This window comes from Pan paniscus, chromosome 8, assembly GCF_029289425.2.
Source record: "Pan paniscus chromosome 8, NHGRI_mPanPan1-v2.0_pri, whole genome shotgun sequence".
NCBI classification, from domain to species: domain Eukaryota; kingdom Metazoa; phylum Chordata; class Mammalia; order Primates; family Hominidae; genus Pan; species Pan paniscus.
In genome coordinates, this window is record NC_073257.2 from 85579809 (window position 1) to 85590490 (window position 10682).

General features: G+C 42.8%; 1 protein-coding gene across 11 annotated transcripts in view; it reads right to left on the reverse strand.

Annotated features, from left to right (window-relative positions):
* Positions 1 to 10533, reverse strand: part of ANXA7 (annexin A7) — a 53696-nt gene extending 43163 nt beyond the window's left edge. For 6 of the 11 annotated variants that reach the window (XM_063607754.1, XM_055092988.2, XM_003815991.7 and 3 more), the window contains exon 1: positions 10337 to 10434. The gene's annotated coding sequence lies outside the window, so the exon portion shown is untranslated. Of the gene's footprint in view, positions 1 to 4517; positions 4670 to 10336 lie in introns of those variants that run through there. The other 5 variants (XM_003815990.7, XM_034930792.3, XM_063607755.1 and 2 more) reach the window with 5 other exon arrangements.
* Between the last annotated feature and the right edge of the window lie 149 nt (positions 10534 to 10682).

Genomic DNA, 10682 nt, shown 5'->3' on the forward strand with positions numbered 1-10682 from the left:
GGTAAAGGTGAATGTGATAATGCCCAATTCCCCTCCAGAGGGGCTGTACCAATTTGCATTTTCACCAGCACTGCCAACAGAATTTTCCATCTAACATCCTGGATTTCCAGCTGTGTGAATATGGGCAGTTACTTAGCTTCTCAAAGGAAGTTACTTAGCCTTTTTAGGCCTTCATTTCTTCATCTATAAAATGGGACGTGAACGTACCTACTTAAGGATGTTGTTGTAAGAATTAAGTAAAAGAACAAAGGCAAAGCATTTAGCAGTGCCTGCAATAAAGTAAGTCCTCAGTAAGTGTTAACTGCTATGATCATAGAGAACTGTGATAGATAATGCAAGAATATTAGAAAAATAATTAGCATGAAGTTTGGCTTTTATTAATTCATTATAACACTTTCAGTACATTTACTTTCTCAATTTTATTAGACTTAGAATAATTTTAAAATTAGAATGCTTTCTGATGGAAAAAGTAGGGTGGTAGAGTGTGGTTAGTCTGAGATTAAGGAGGCATTCATATATTATCTATTCTGTGATAATAATGGTGATCAAAAGTTGATAGTCTTCTGATCAGCAAACATAACACTGGAAATATCTTTTAAAAACTGCAGTCTGTACCAGAAAGTTTGAAAAGTTATGTTCTTCAAAAGGTGCTCATTTCCATTTGGAAAAGTAAACAATAACCTGCACATCAAGTGATGTTAAGACATTACTATTTTTTTGGTGTGATAATGGTATTATGATTTTCATCAAGTATTCTGATCTTTTAGAGATACACATTAAGTATTTACAAACAAAATGATACGATGTCCGGGATTATGCCAAAATAATATGCAGGAATATTCTATATAATATAGTGCAGGAATTTAGACATAATCAGCAGTCAGGAGTTGATAACTGCTCACGCTGGGTGATGAGTACATGGGGATTCATTACACTCTCCTGTCCATTGTTGAAAAGATGGCTCATGTAAAATAAATGGAGCTAGTGTGGATAAAGACAAATATCCATATATATATATATATATATATATATATATATATATATCTTTTGCATTTGAAGAAAACACTATTAACCTAAAGCAAATGTAAATAAACAGAGAAAAAAACAAACATTCAAAAGAATACCCTCTTAGCCTGATCAAATCTAAAATACGGCCAGGCGCAGTAGTTCACGCCTGTAATCTGAGCACTTTGGAAGCCAACGCAGGTGGATCACTTGAGGTCAGAGACCAGCCTGACCAACATGGTGAAACCCTGTCTCTATTAAAAATACAAAAATTAGGGCCGGGCGTGGTGGCTCACGCCTGTAATCCCAACACTTTGGGAGGCTGAGGAGATCACAAGGTCAGGACATTGAGGCCATCCACGCTAACACAATGAAACTCCGTCTCTATAAAAAATCCAAAAAATTAGCCGGGTGTGGTGGCATGTGCCTGTAGTTCCAGCTACTTGGAAGGCTGAGGCAGGAGAATCCCTTGAACCCAGGAGGTGGAGGTTGCAGTGAGCCAAGATTGCACCACTGCACTCCAGCCTGGGCCACAGAGCAAAACTGTCTCAAAAAAAAAAAAAAAAAAAAGGCTGGGTGCAGTGGCCCAGGCCTGTAATACACCCAGCACTTTGGGAGGCTGAAGTGGGCGGATCAACTGAGGTCAGGAGTTCGAGACCAGCCTGGCCAACATGGTGAAACCCTGTCTCTACTAAAAATACAAAAATTAGCCAGGCGTGGTGGCATGTGCCTGTAAGCCCAGCTACTCAGGAGGCTGAGGCAGAATTGCTTGAACCCAGGAGGCAGAGGTTGCAGTGAGCCAAGATCACGCCACTGCACTCCAGCCTGGGCGATCGGGCAAAACTCCATTTCAACAACAACAACAAAAATCTAAAATACTATTAGTGATCAGATATAATATACCTGGCAAATACATCTATATAAAGTCAGTAATCACTTTTTTGGCATCTACAAGAAAACACTGCTACAAGTGGAGAGTGAATGATCAAAGGCTTAAACCAGGCTTTTAAAGGTGCTAGACACAGATAGGCAAGAAAGTAGAACAATGTTATTTGCAAGGCAAAAGGTGAGACGTAACTGTGAGACGGATGATCACCAAAATAGACTAAGGAGCAGATTAAGACAGAAGTCAATCAGGAGGCTTTCTGTATGTGTAGAATAAAATACTCGTCATTCTCCACCACACCACTCTTAACATCCTTTATCTGTCAATAGCACCACTACTTAAATTACCTAATACTCCAGTATAGTAAGAAACCCAGTATTTTTCTCTTCTTTTTTTTTTTGAGACAGAGTTTCGCTCTTGTCACCCCAGCTGGAGTGCAGTGATGCGATCTCGGCTCACTGCAACTTCCGCCTCCTGGGTTCAAGCAATTCTCCTGCTTCAGCCTCCCGAGTAACTGGGATTACAGGCGCCCACCACCACACCCGGCTAATTTATTGTATTTTAGTAGAGACAGGGTTTCGTCATGTTGGCCAGGCTGGTCTCGAACTCCTGACCTCAGGTGATCTGGCCACCTCGGCCTCCCAAGGTGCTGGGATCGCAGGCATGAGCCACTGCGCCCGGCCAAAACCAGTATTTTTCTATCCATCCTTTGAAATGCCTCTTCCGTAATTTCTGTTCTCGTGGTCATATACTTAGACCAAGTTTCATCACTTGATGCCTGTCTTACTAAAACTCCTCCTCTGTTTATATTCTTGCTTATACTCTGTCACCCTCCCAATTTTCTCAGACACTGTCACTAGCTAAACTTTCCTAAAATGCTGCTCTTTCAGCAAATTGCTCTTCAGCTCAAAAATCATCAATGACTACTGCTGGAGTATCAAATGAAAATTAATTGGCCTGATATACAGGTCTCCTTAGTACTGGCTCCAATTATTATTATTATACATATATTTTTGAGATGGTTTCTTGCTCTATCGCCCAGGCTGGAGTGCAGTAGCGTGACATCAGCTCACTGTAGCCTCGAATTCCTGGGCTCAGATGATCCTCTCATCTCAGTCTCCTGAAGAGCTGAGACTACAGGCGCACACAACCATACCTGGCTAATTTTTTGTATTTTTAGTAAAGACGGGGTTTCGCCATGCTGCCCAGGCTGGTCTTGAACTCCTGGGTTCAAGAGATCCACCCGCCTCAGCCTCCCAAAGTGCTAGGATTACAGGCATGAGCCACCACACCCAGCCTCTATTTATCTATTTAACTAATTTCTTACCAACACCTAACCCTCAACGCGAAATCTCTATCACTTGAACCATTCCCAGCATTCCTTTGCTTAAGCCATTCTTATCATTAACTGACTTGGCCCTCAAGCCTGGGCTTACTCACCCCTCCTATCTAGCTCAAGTCTTCTCTCTTCCTTCTTTGAACAACGTAGTTGACTAAAATAGTGTTTCTCAATGTTTTCTTTTTGAGACAGTCTTGCTCTGTTGCCCAGGCTGGAATGCAGTGGCACAATCTGGGGTCACTGCAGCCTCCACCTCCTGGGTTCAAGCGATTCTCCTCCTTTAGCATTCCAAGTAGCTGAGACTACAGGTGCGCACTACCACACCTGCTTAATTTTTGCATTTTTAATGGAGACGGAGTTTCACCATGTTGGCCAGGCTGGTCACAAACTCCTGACCCTAAGTGATCTGCCTGCCTCAGCCTCCCAAAGTGCTGGGATTACAGGCGTGAGCCACTGTACCTGGCCTCAAACTTTAATGTGTATATGAATCCCTAGGGATCGTGTTAAAATAGATAAATTTTAATTCAGTAGCTCCAGGATGGGGCCTGAGATTCTGCATTTCTAAAGCTTTCAGGTGATACGGATTCTGCAGGTCTGTGATTCACACTCTGATACCAGAATACTTTGGGATTTCTGGATCTACACCTAATTTTCTAAATTTGTAAATCTATGTTTTGGCACTTTTCATCAATACAACTGTAAATGATTCATATTTCTTTTATATCAGATGCCAAATAAACTCAACTCAACATTTATGAAAGTCCACTGTGTAATGAGCACTGTCCTAGGTGCTGATAGGAAGATTGAGAATAAGTATTCAGCCTTTTGAGTACACAGTATAGGAAAATGAGATAATATAGTGTCCCTTATGACAGGAACACAGGATAGAAGCTAAAAATGTGCTGAATTGAGAATAAACGGACATAGATTGAATCAAGGCTATAAGTCAATAAGAAACATAAAATGATATGAAAACTGACCCAGTCAATTATAAAATAATCATTTGGGATCCCAAAGGGCTGGATATAAAAACAGGGACAGGCTGAATTTTTTTTGCTTTTTTCTTTTCTAAGCCTGGGTTTGTATAAAGAGTAAAGGAGGGGCAAAAGCTCTAAAGAATGGTCAGATAGGCCAGGCGCAGTGGCTCACACCTATAATCCCAAAACTCTGGGAGGCCAAGGTGGGAGGACTGCTTGAGCCAGGGAGTTAAAGACCATCCTGGGCAACATAGTAAGACCTCGTCCCTACAAAAATATTTTAAAAATTACCCAGTGCAGCGGCGCCCACCTGTAGTCCAAACTATTCAGGAAGCTGAGGTGGGAGAATTGCTTGAGGCCAGGAGGTCAAGGCGGCAGTGAGTCGTGTTTGCATCATTGCACTCCAGTTGAAAGAAAAGACAAGACAAGACAAGGAAAAAGAAAAAAAAAAAAAGAAAGAAAAAGAAAAGTAGATAGACCAAGGGCAAAAGGGTCGGGGTCAAAATAAAGGAAAAAAAAATCTGAAAATAATTTATGAGATAAATTAATAGTAATTTGAAAGGCAATATGCAGTTACAGTACCAAAGACATCATAAGCAATTTAAATTTCTAAGTCTCAAGAAATTGTTCCAGTGACAAGACCTATATCTAAATTCTTTAGCTACTATCTTAAATCTTACCTTTAAGAGCCTGGGGGAATTATGTCAACAAAAATGAAAATAAGGCAAAGATTATCTGTATATAATAAAAATTAAAGCTATTTTAAGAAAGTGAATTTTGGTACATTTTGAAAAATAATTATATAAAAGACTAGAATGCAATTCCATTTCCAGGAATGTACCTTATAGAAATACTTGCACAAGGACAAAATTATATATGTACAAGGCTATTCACTGCAGCATTTTTGTAATAGGAAAAGGTTAAAAACCATGTGAATGTCCATCAATAAGGGACAGGTGTCATCCCAGGGATGCTGGAATGATTTAACATATGCAAGTCAATAAATCTGATGTATCACATAAACAGAATTAAAAACAAAAACCATATGATCATCTCAATAGATGCAGAAAAAGCATTCAACAAAATCCAGCATCGTTTACAATAAAGAACTCAACAAATGAGGCATAGAAAGGATCTAACTCAAAATAATAAAAGCCATATATGACGACAAAGCCAACATCATACTGAATGGGGAAAAGTTGAAAGCATTCCCCCTGAGAACAGGAACAAGACAAGGACATCCACTTTCACCATTCCTATTCGACATAGTTCTGGAAGTACTAGCCAGAGGGAAAGCAGGGGAAAGCAATAAAGTGTATCCAAATTGGAAAAGAGGAAGTCAAACTATCACTGTTTGCAGATATTATGACTATATACCAAGGAAATCCTAAAGACTCCAACAGACTCTTAGATTTGATAAATGAAATCGGTAAAGTCTCAGGTTACAAAATCAATGTACACAAATCAGTAGCACTGCTATATACCAAAAACGTCCAAGCTGAGAATCAAATCAAGAACTCAATCCCTTTTCTAATAGCTGCAAAAAATAAAAAATAAATAGAATACCTAGGAATATGCTTCACCAAGGAGATGACAGATCTCTACAAGGAGAACTACAAAATACTGCTGAAAGAAATCACAGATGACATAAATGGAAACTCATCCCATGCTCATGGATTGAAAGAATCAATATTGTGAAAATGACCATACTGCCCAAAGCAATCTACAGATTCAATGCGATTCCCATCAAAATACCAAGATCATTTTTCACAGAATTAGAAAAAACAATCCTAAAATTAATATGGAACAAAAAACAGCCTGAATAGCCAAAGCAATTCTAAGCAAAAAGACAAATCTGGAGACATCACATTACCAGACTTCAAATACACTACAAGCCTATAGCTACCACAACAGCATGGTACTGGTTTAAAAGTAGGCACATAGACCAATGGAACAAAATAGAGAACTCAGAAATAAAGCCAAATACATACAGCCAACTGCTCTTTGACAAAGCACACAAAAACAAAAATTGGGGAATGGACATCCTATTCAATAAATGATGCTGGGAAAAATGGCAAGCCACATGAAGAATGAAACTGGATCCCTAACTATCATCCAATGCAAAAATCAACTCAAGTTGATAAAAGATTTAAATATAAGACCTGAAACTATAAAAATTCTAGAACATTGGAAACAGTCTTCTAAACACTGGCCTAGGCAAAAAATTCATGACTAAGACCCCAAAAACAAACGCAACAAAAACAAAAATAAATAGATGGGACCTAATTAAACTAAAAAGCTTCGGCACAGCAAAAGAAATAATCAACAGAGTAAACAGACCATCCACAGAATGGGAGAAAATATTTGCAAACTATGCATCCAACAAAGGACTAGTATCCAGAATCTACAAGGAACTCAAATCACAAAGAAAAAAAAAACAATTGCATTAAAAACAGAGCAAAGGACATGAATAGACATTTCTCAAAAGATATACAAATGGCCAAAAAACATGAAATAATCATTAATTATTCAACATCATTAATCATCAGGGAAATGCAAATTAACCACAATGAGATACCACCTTGCTCCTACAGGAATGGTTATTCTTAAAAAGTCAAAAAATGGGCTGGGCGCGGTAGCCCATATCTGTAATCCCAGCACTTTGGGAGGCCCAGACGGGCGATCACCTGAGGTTGGGAGTTTGAAACCAGCCTGACCAACATGGAGAAACCCGTCTCTACCAAAAATAACAAAATTAGCTGGGCATGGTGGCGTGTGACTGTAATCCCAGCTACTTGGGAGGCTGAGTCAGGAGAATTGCTTGAATCCGGGAGGCGGAGGTTGGGGTGAGCTGAGATCACGCCATTGCACTCCAGCCTGGCAACGAGAGCGAGACTCCATCTCAAAAAAAAAAAGTCAAAAAACAATAGATGTTGGTGTGGATGTGGGGAAAAGAGACCGCTTATTACACTACTATACAGCCTCTACAGAAAACAGTATGGAGACTCCTTAAAGAGCTAAAAAAAAGATCTACCATTCAATCCAGAAATTCCACTGCTGGGTATCTACCCAAAGGAAAGAAAGTCATTATATGAAAAAGACTTTTGCACATGTATATTTATAGCAGCACAACTCACAACTGCAAAGATGTGGAACCAATCTAAGTGCCCATCAACTGAGTGGATAAAGAAAATGTGGTATATATAAACCATGGAATACTACTCAGCCATTAAAAGGAACAAAATAATGTCTTTTGCAGCAACTTGGATGAAGCTGGAGGCCATTTTTCTAAGTGAAGTAATACAGGGGTGGAAAACCAAAAGCCGTATGTTCTCACTTTGTAAGTGGAAGCTAAGCTATGAGTATGCAAAGACATAGGTATGAAGTGATATAATGGACCTTAGAGACTCAGAAAGGGGAGGGTGAAAGGGGGCTAGGAATCAAAAACTACACATTAGGTACAATGTACATTACTTGGGTGACTAAAATCTCAGAATTCACCACCATATAATTCATCCATGTAACAAAAAACCACTTGTACTCCAAAAGCTGTTGAAATTTTATCTTTTTTTTTGGAGATGGAGTCTTGCTCTATCATCCAGGCTGGAGTGCAGTGGTGTGATCTCCACTCATTGCAACCTCCACCTCCCAGGTTCAAGCGATTCTCCTGTCTCAGCCTCCCGAGTAGCTGGGACGTGCCACCGCACCCGGCTAAATTTTTTATTTTTAGTACAGACAGGGTTTCATCATGTTGGCCAGGCTAGTCTCGAACTCCTGACCTCAGGTGATCCACCCACCTCGGCCTCCCAAAGTGCTGGGATTACAGGCGTGAGCCACTGTGCGGGGCCATTGCTTAAATTTTTAAAAAGGAGGGACAGGTGAAACAGATTATGGATAGCCATACAAGGAGGTGTTATGTGGTTATTAAAAATGAGGCAGCTTTTTTTTTTTACCCATATATGAAACCATCTATAACACGTATTAATGGGGAAAAAAAGGCAAAGTGAAAAACTGCATAGTGTGCTGCCATTATGTGTAAAAAATGCACTGATTTTGACTTATAGAATATCCCTGAAAGGACACTCAAGGAAGTAGAAAACAGTGACTGCTTCCTGGATGAAGAGCTGGGACACAATGGAGAAGACTACTTTTCTTTTTTCTTTTTTTGAGATGGAGTCTCGCTCTGTTGCCAGGCTGGAGTGCAGTGGCGCGATCTCAGCTTATTGCAACCTCCGCCTCCGGGGTTCAAGAGATTCTTGTGCCCCAACCTCCTGAGTAGCTGGGACTACAGGCGCCTGCCACCACGCCCGGCTAATTTTTGTATTTTTAGTAGAGACGGGGTTTCACCGTGTTAGTCAGGATGGTCTCGATCTCCTGACCTCGTGATCCTCCCGCCTAGGCCTCCCAAAGTGCTGGGATTACAGGCGACAGCCAATGCGCCCGGCCGAGACTTACTTTTCAATGTACTTTAGCCCTTTTAGAATTGTACATATATCATTTATTCAAGAGGGAGATTTTAAACGTTTTTGTAAAAAGCTAAATAACACCCAGAGTGACTCAAAAAATTTCTCAACTTTGCCCATGTGAATAGTAAGTCTAGAGTTTTTTGGGTTTTTTTTGTGTGTGTGTGACAGAGTTTCTCTCTGCCGCCCAGGCTGGAGTGCAGTGGCGATCTTGGCTCACTGCAACCTCTGCCTCCCGGGTTCAAGCGACTCTCCTGCCTCAGCCTCCAGAGTAGCTGGGATTACAGGCGCGCGCCACCACGCCCAGCTAATTTTTGTATTTTTAAGTAGAGACGGGGTTTCACCGTGTTGGTCAAGCTGGTCTCAAACTCCTCCTGATCTCGTGAATCTCTCGCCTCGGCCTCCCAAAGTGCTAGGATTACAGGAGTGAGCCACCGCGCCCGGGCTTTTTTTTTTTTTTTTTTTTTTTAAACATTCTCTGTTAGCAATCACTTTTAAAAGACTAGAAAATCATTTTTGGTTTTCCAAACCACCTCCACCCAGTGAGTCAGTTAGTAAAAGGGCTGGGTCTCACCGTTTCTCATTGATGGCATGAAGCCCAGGAACCCAAGAGGCAGCTGTTGCAAATTTATGGGGAAAAAAATACACGAAACAGGAAGGGTGACTGAAGATACGCGCAACAGCGAATACAATTTTGCAAAACCGGCTTCTAGGTATGGTAGGATCATTTAAATCCGTCAGTGATGTGGAGAAAGAACATGGAGGCATGGCTAGTCCTCTGCACGGACAGGTAGGTGGCCAACCACCAGTGAGGACTGAAAGACAGTCCTCACTGAAAAGGACTGAAAGTTTGCAGTGGCCAAAATTATCTCTTTTACCTATTCAGTGCTTGAAACTCTTTCCTTGCCTGGAAGGTAACTCATTACACTCATCATCTAATTCGGACACATTTAGCAGATTAGCTGGCCATCAGCTGGCAAAAATCAGGGCGTTTACGGCAGTCGGAAGACAACAGCGTCATGTCTGTCACTTTACGGTGGACATCAGCCATCTACCTCTGCACCTTGGTTTCCTTGCGCAGTGGTTGCACAGGATGAGCTAATTTCAACACACATTTGCTGCTGGTCGGGGAACAGCAATCAAATCTGGAATGCTATTCTAGAATAGCTTCCAAGAACTGTAAACGAGAACCAGTGTACGACCTTGGCCTGGCGCATTCTGTCCTACGGTTCACTAAACACAGTAAAAATTTCCCAAGTTTCCCTAAATTCGCTGTGTCACCGGAAAGTACAGCCACTACCAGCCAGACGGCTTTCAGCACTGCCCGTGCGTTTCCCTACTCAGCCTCCCGCGAGGCAGCTGGGCCACGCTCCGGCCTCAGCCCCTCCACCTGCCCGAGGGCGGGGCGCCACTGGTCCCTGGGATTTCCAAACGGACGGAAGGGCTTCCCGTAAGCCAGGCCGGCCGCCTCACCCACGCCACCCCAACACACCCCGGCCGGCAGCCCGGCTACGAGACGCGCAAACCGAGTCGCCGCCATCCGGGAGGCCCACACTGCCCTCCAGCCGCGCCCCACTAGCACCGGGACAGCAGCGCCCAGAGCTGGCCGAGGGCAAGACCACCGAGGCAGACGAGGTGGGAAGGGGAGGGGGGCGCCGCTCCTCACCTGACCCGGGCAGCAGCGTCACAGCCCAACCCGGTCTCCCGCAAGATGGAGCCGGGGGCGGGCCCAGGGTGGGCGGGGCGTCTCGCGAGCCCGTTAGGATCGCGGCTGCAGCCGGGAACGCCCCCGGAGCCGGAGAGGGCGCTGCGGGAAGCGGGCTGTCCCTGAGTCCCGCCGCTAGGCGCCACCTGAGGGAAAAAGACTCTCTCTTCGGGTGGCCCAGCGGATTTTTAATCACATTTATCTGTCGCAAGGACCCTGCACCAATCCCTTTTAAGGCTGCCTCAAGTCACCTAGGAAGTTGCAGCAGTCCTGGGGGTATCCGGGGCCTCTTCAGTGGCGGGCGGTA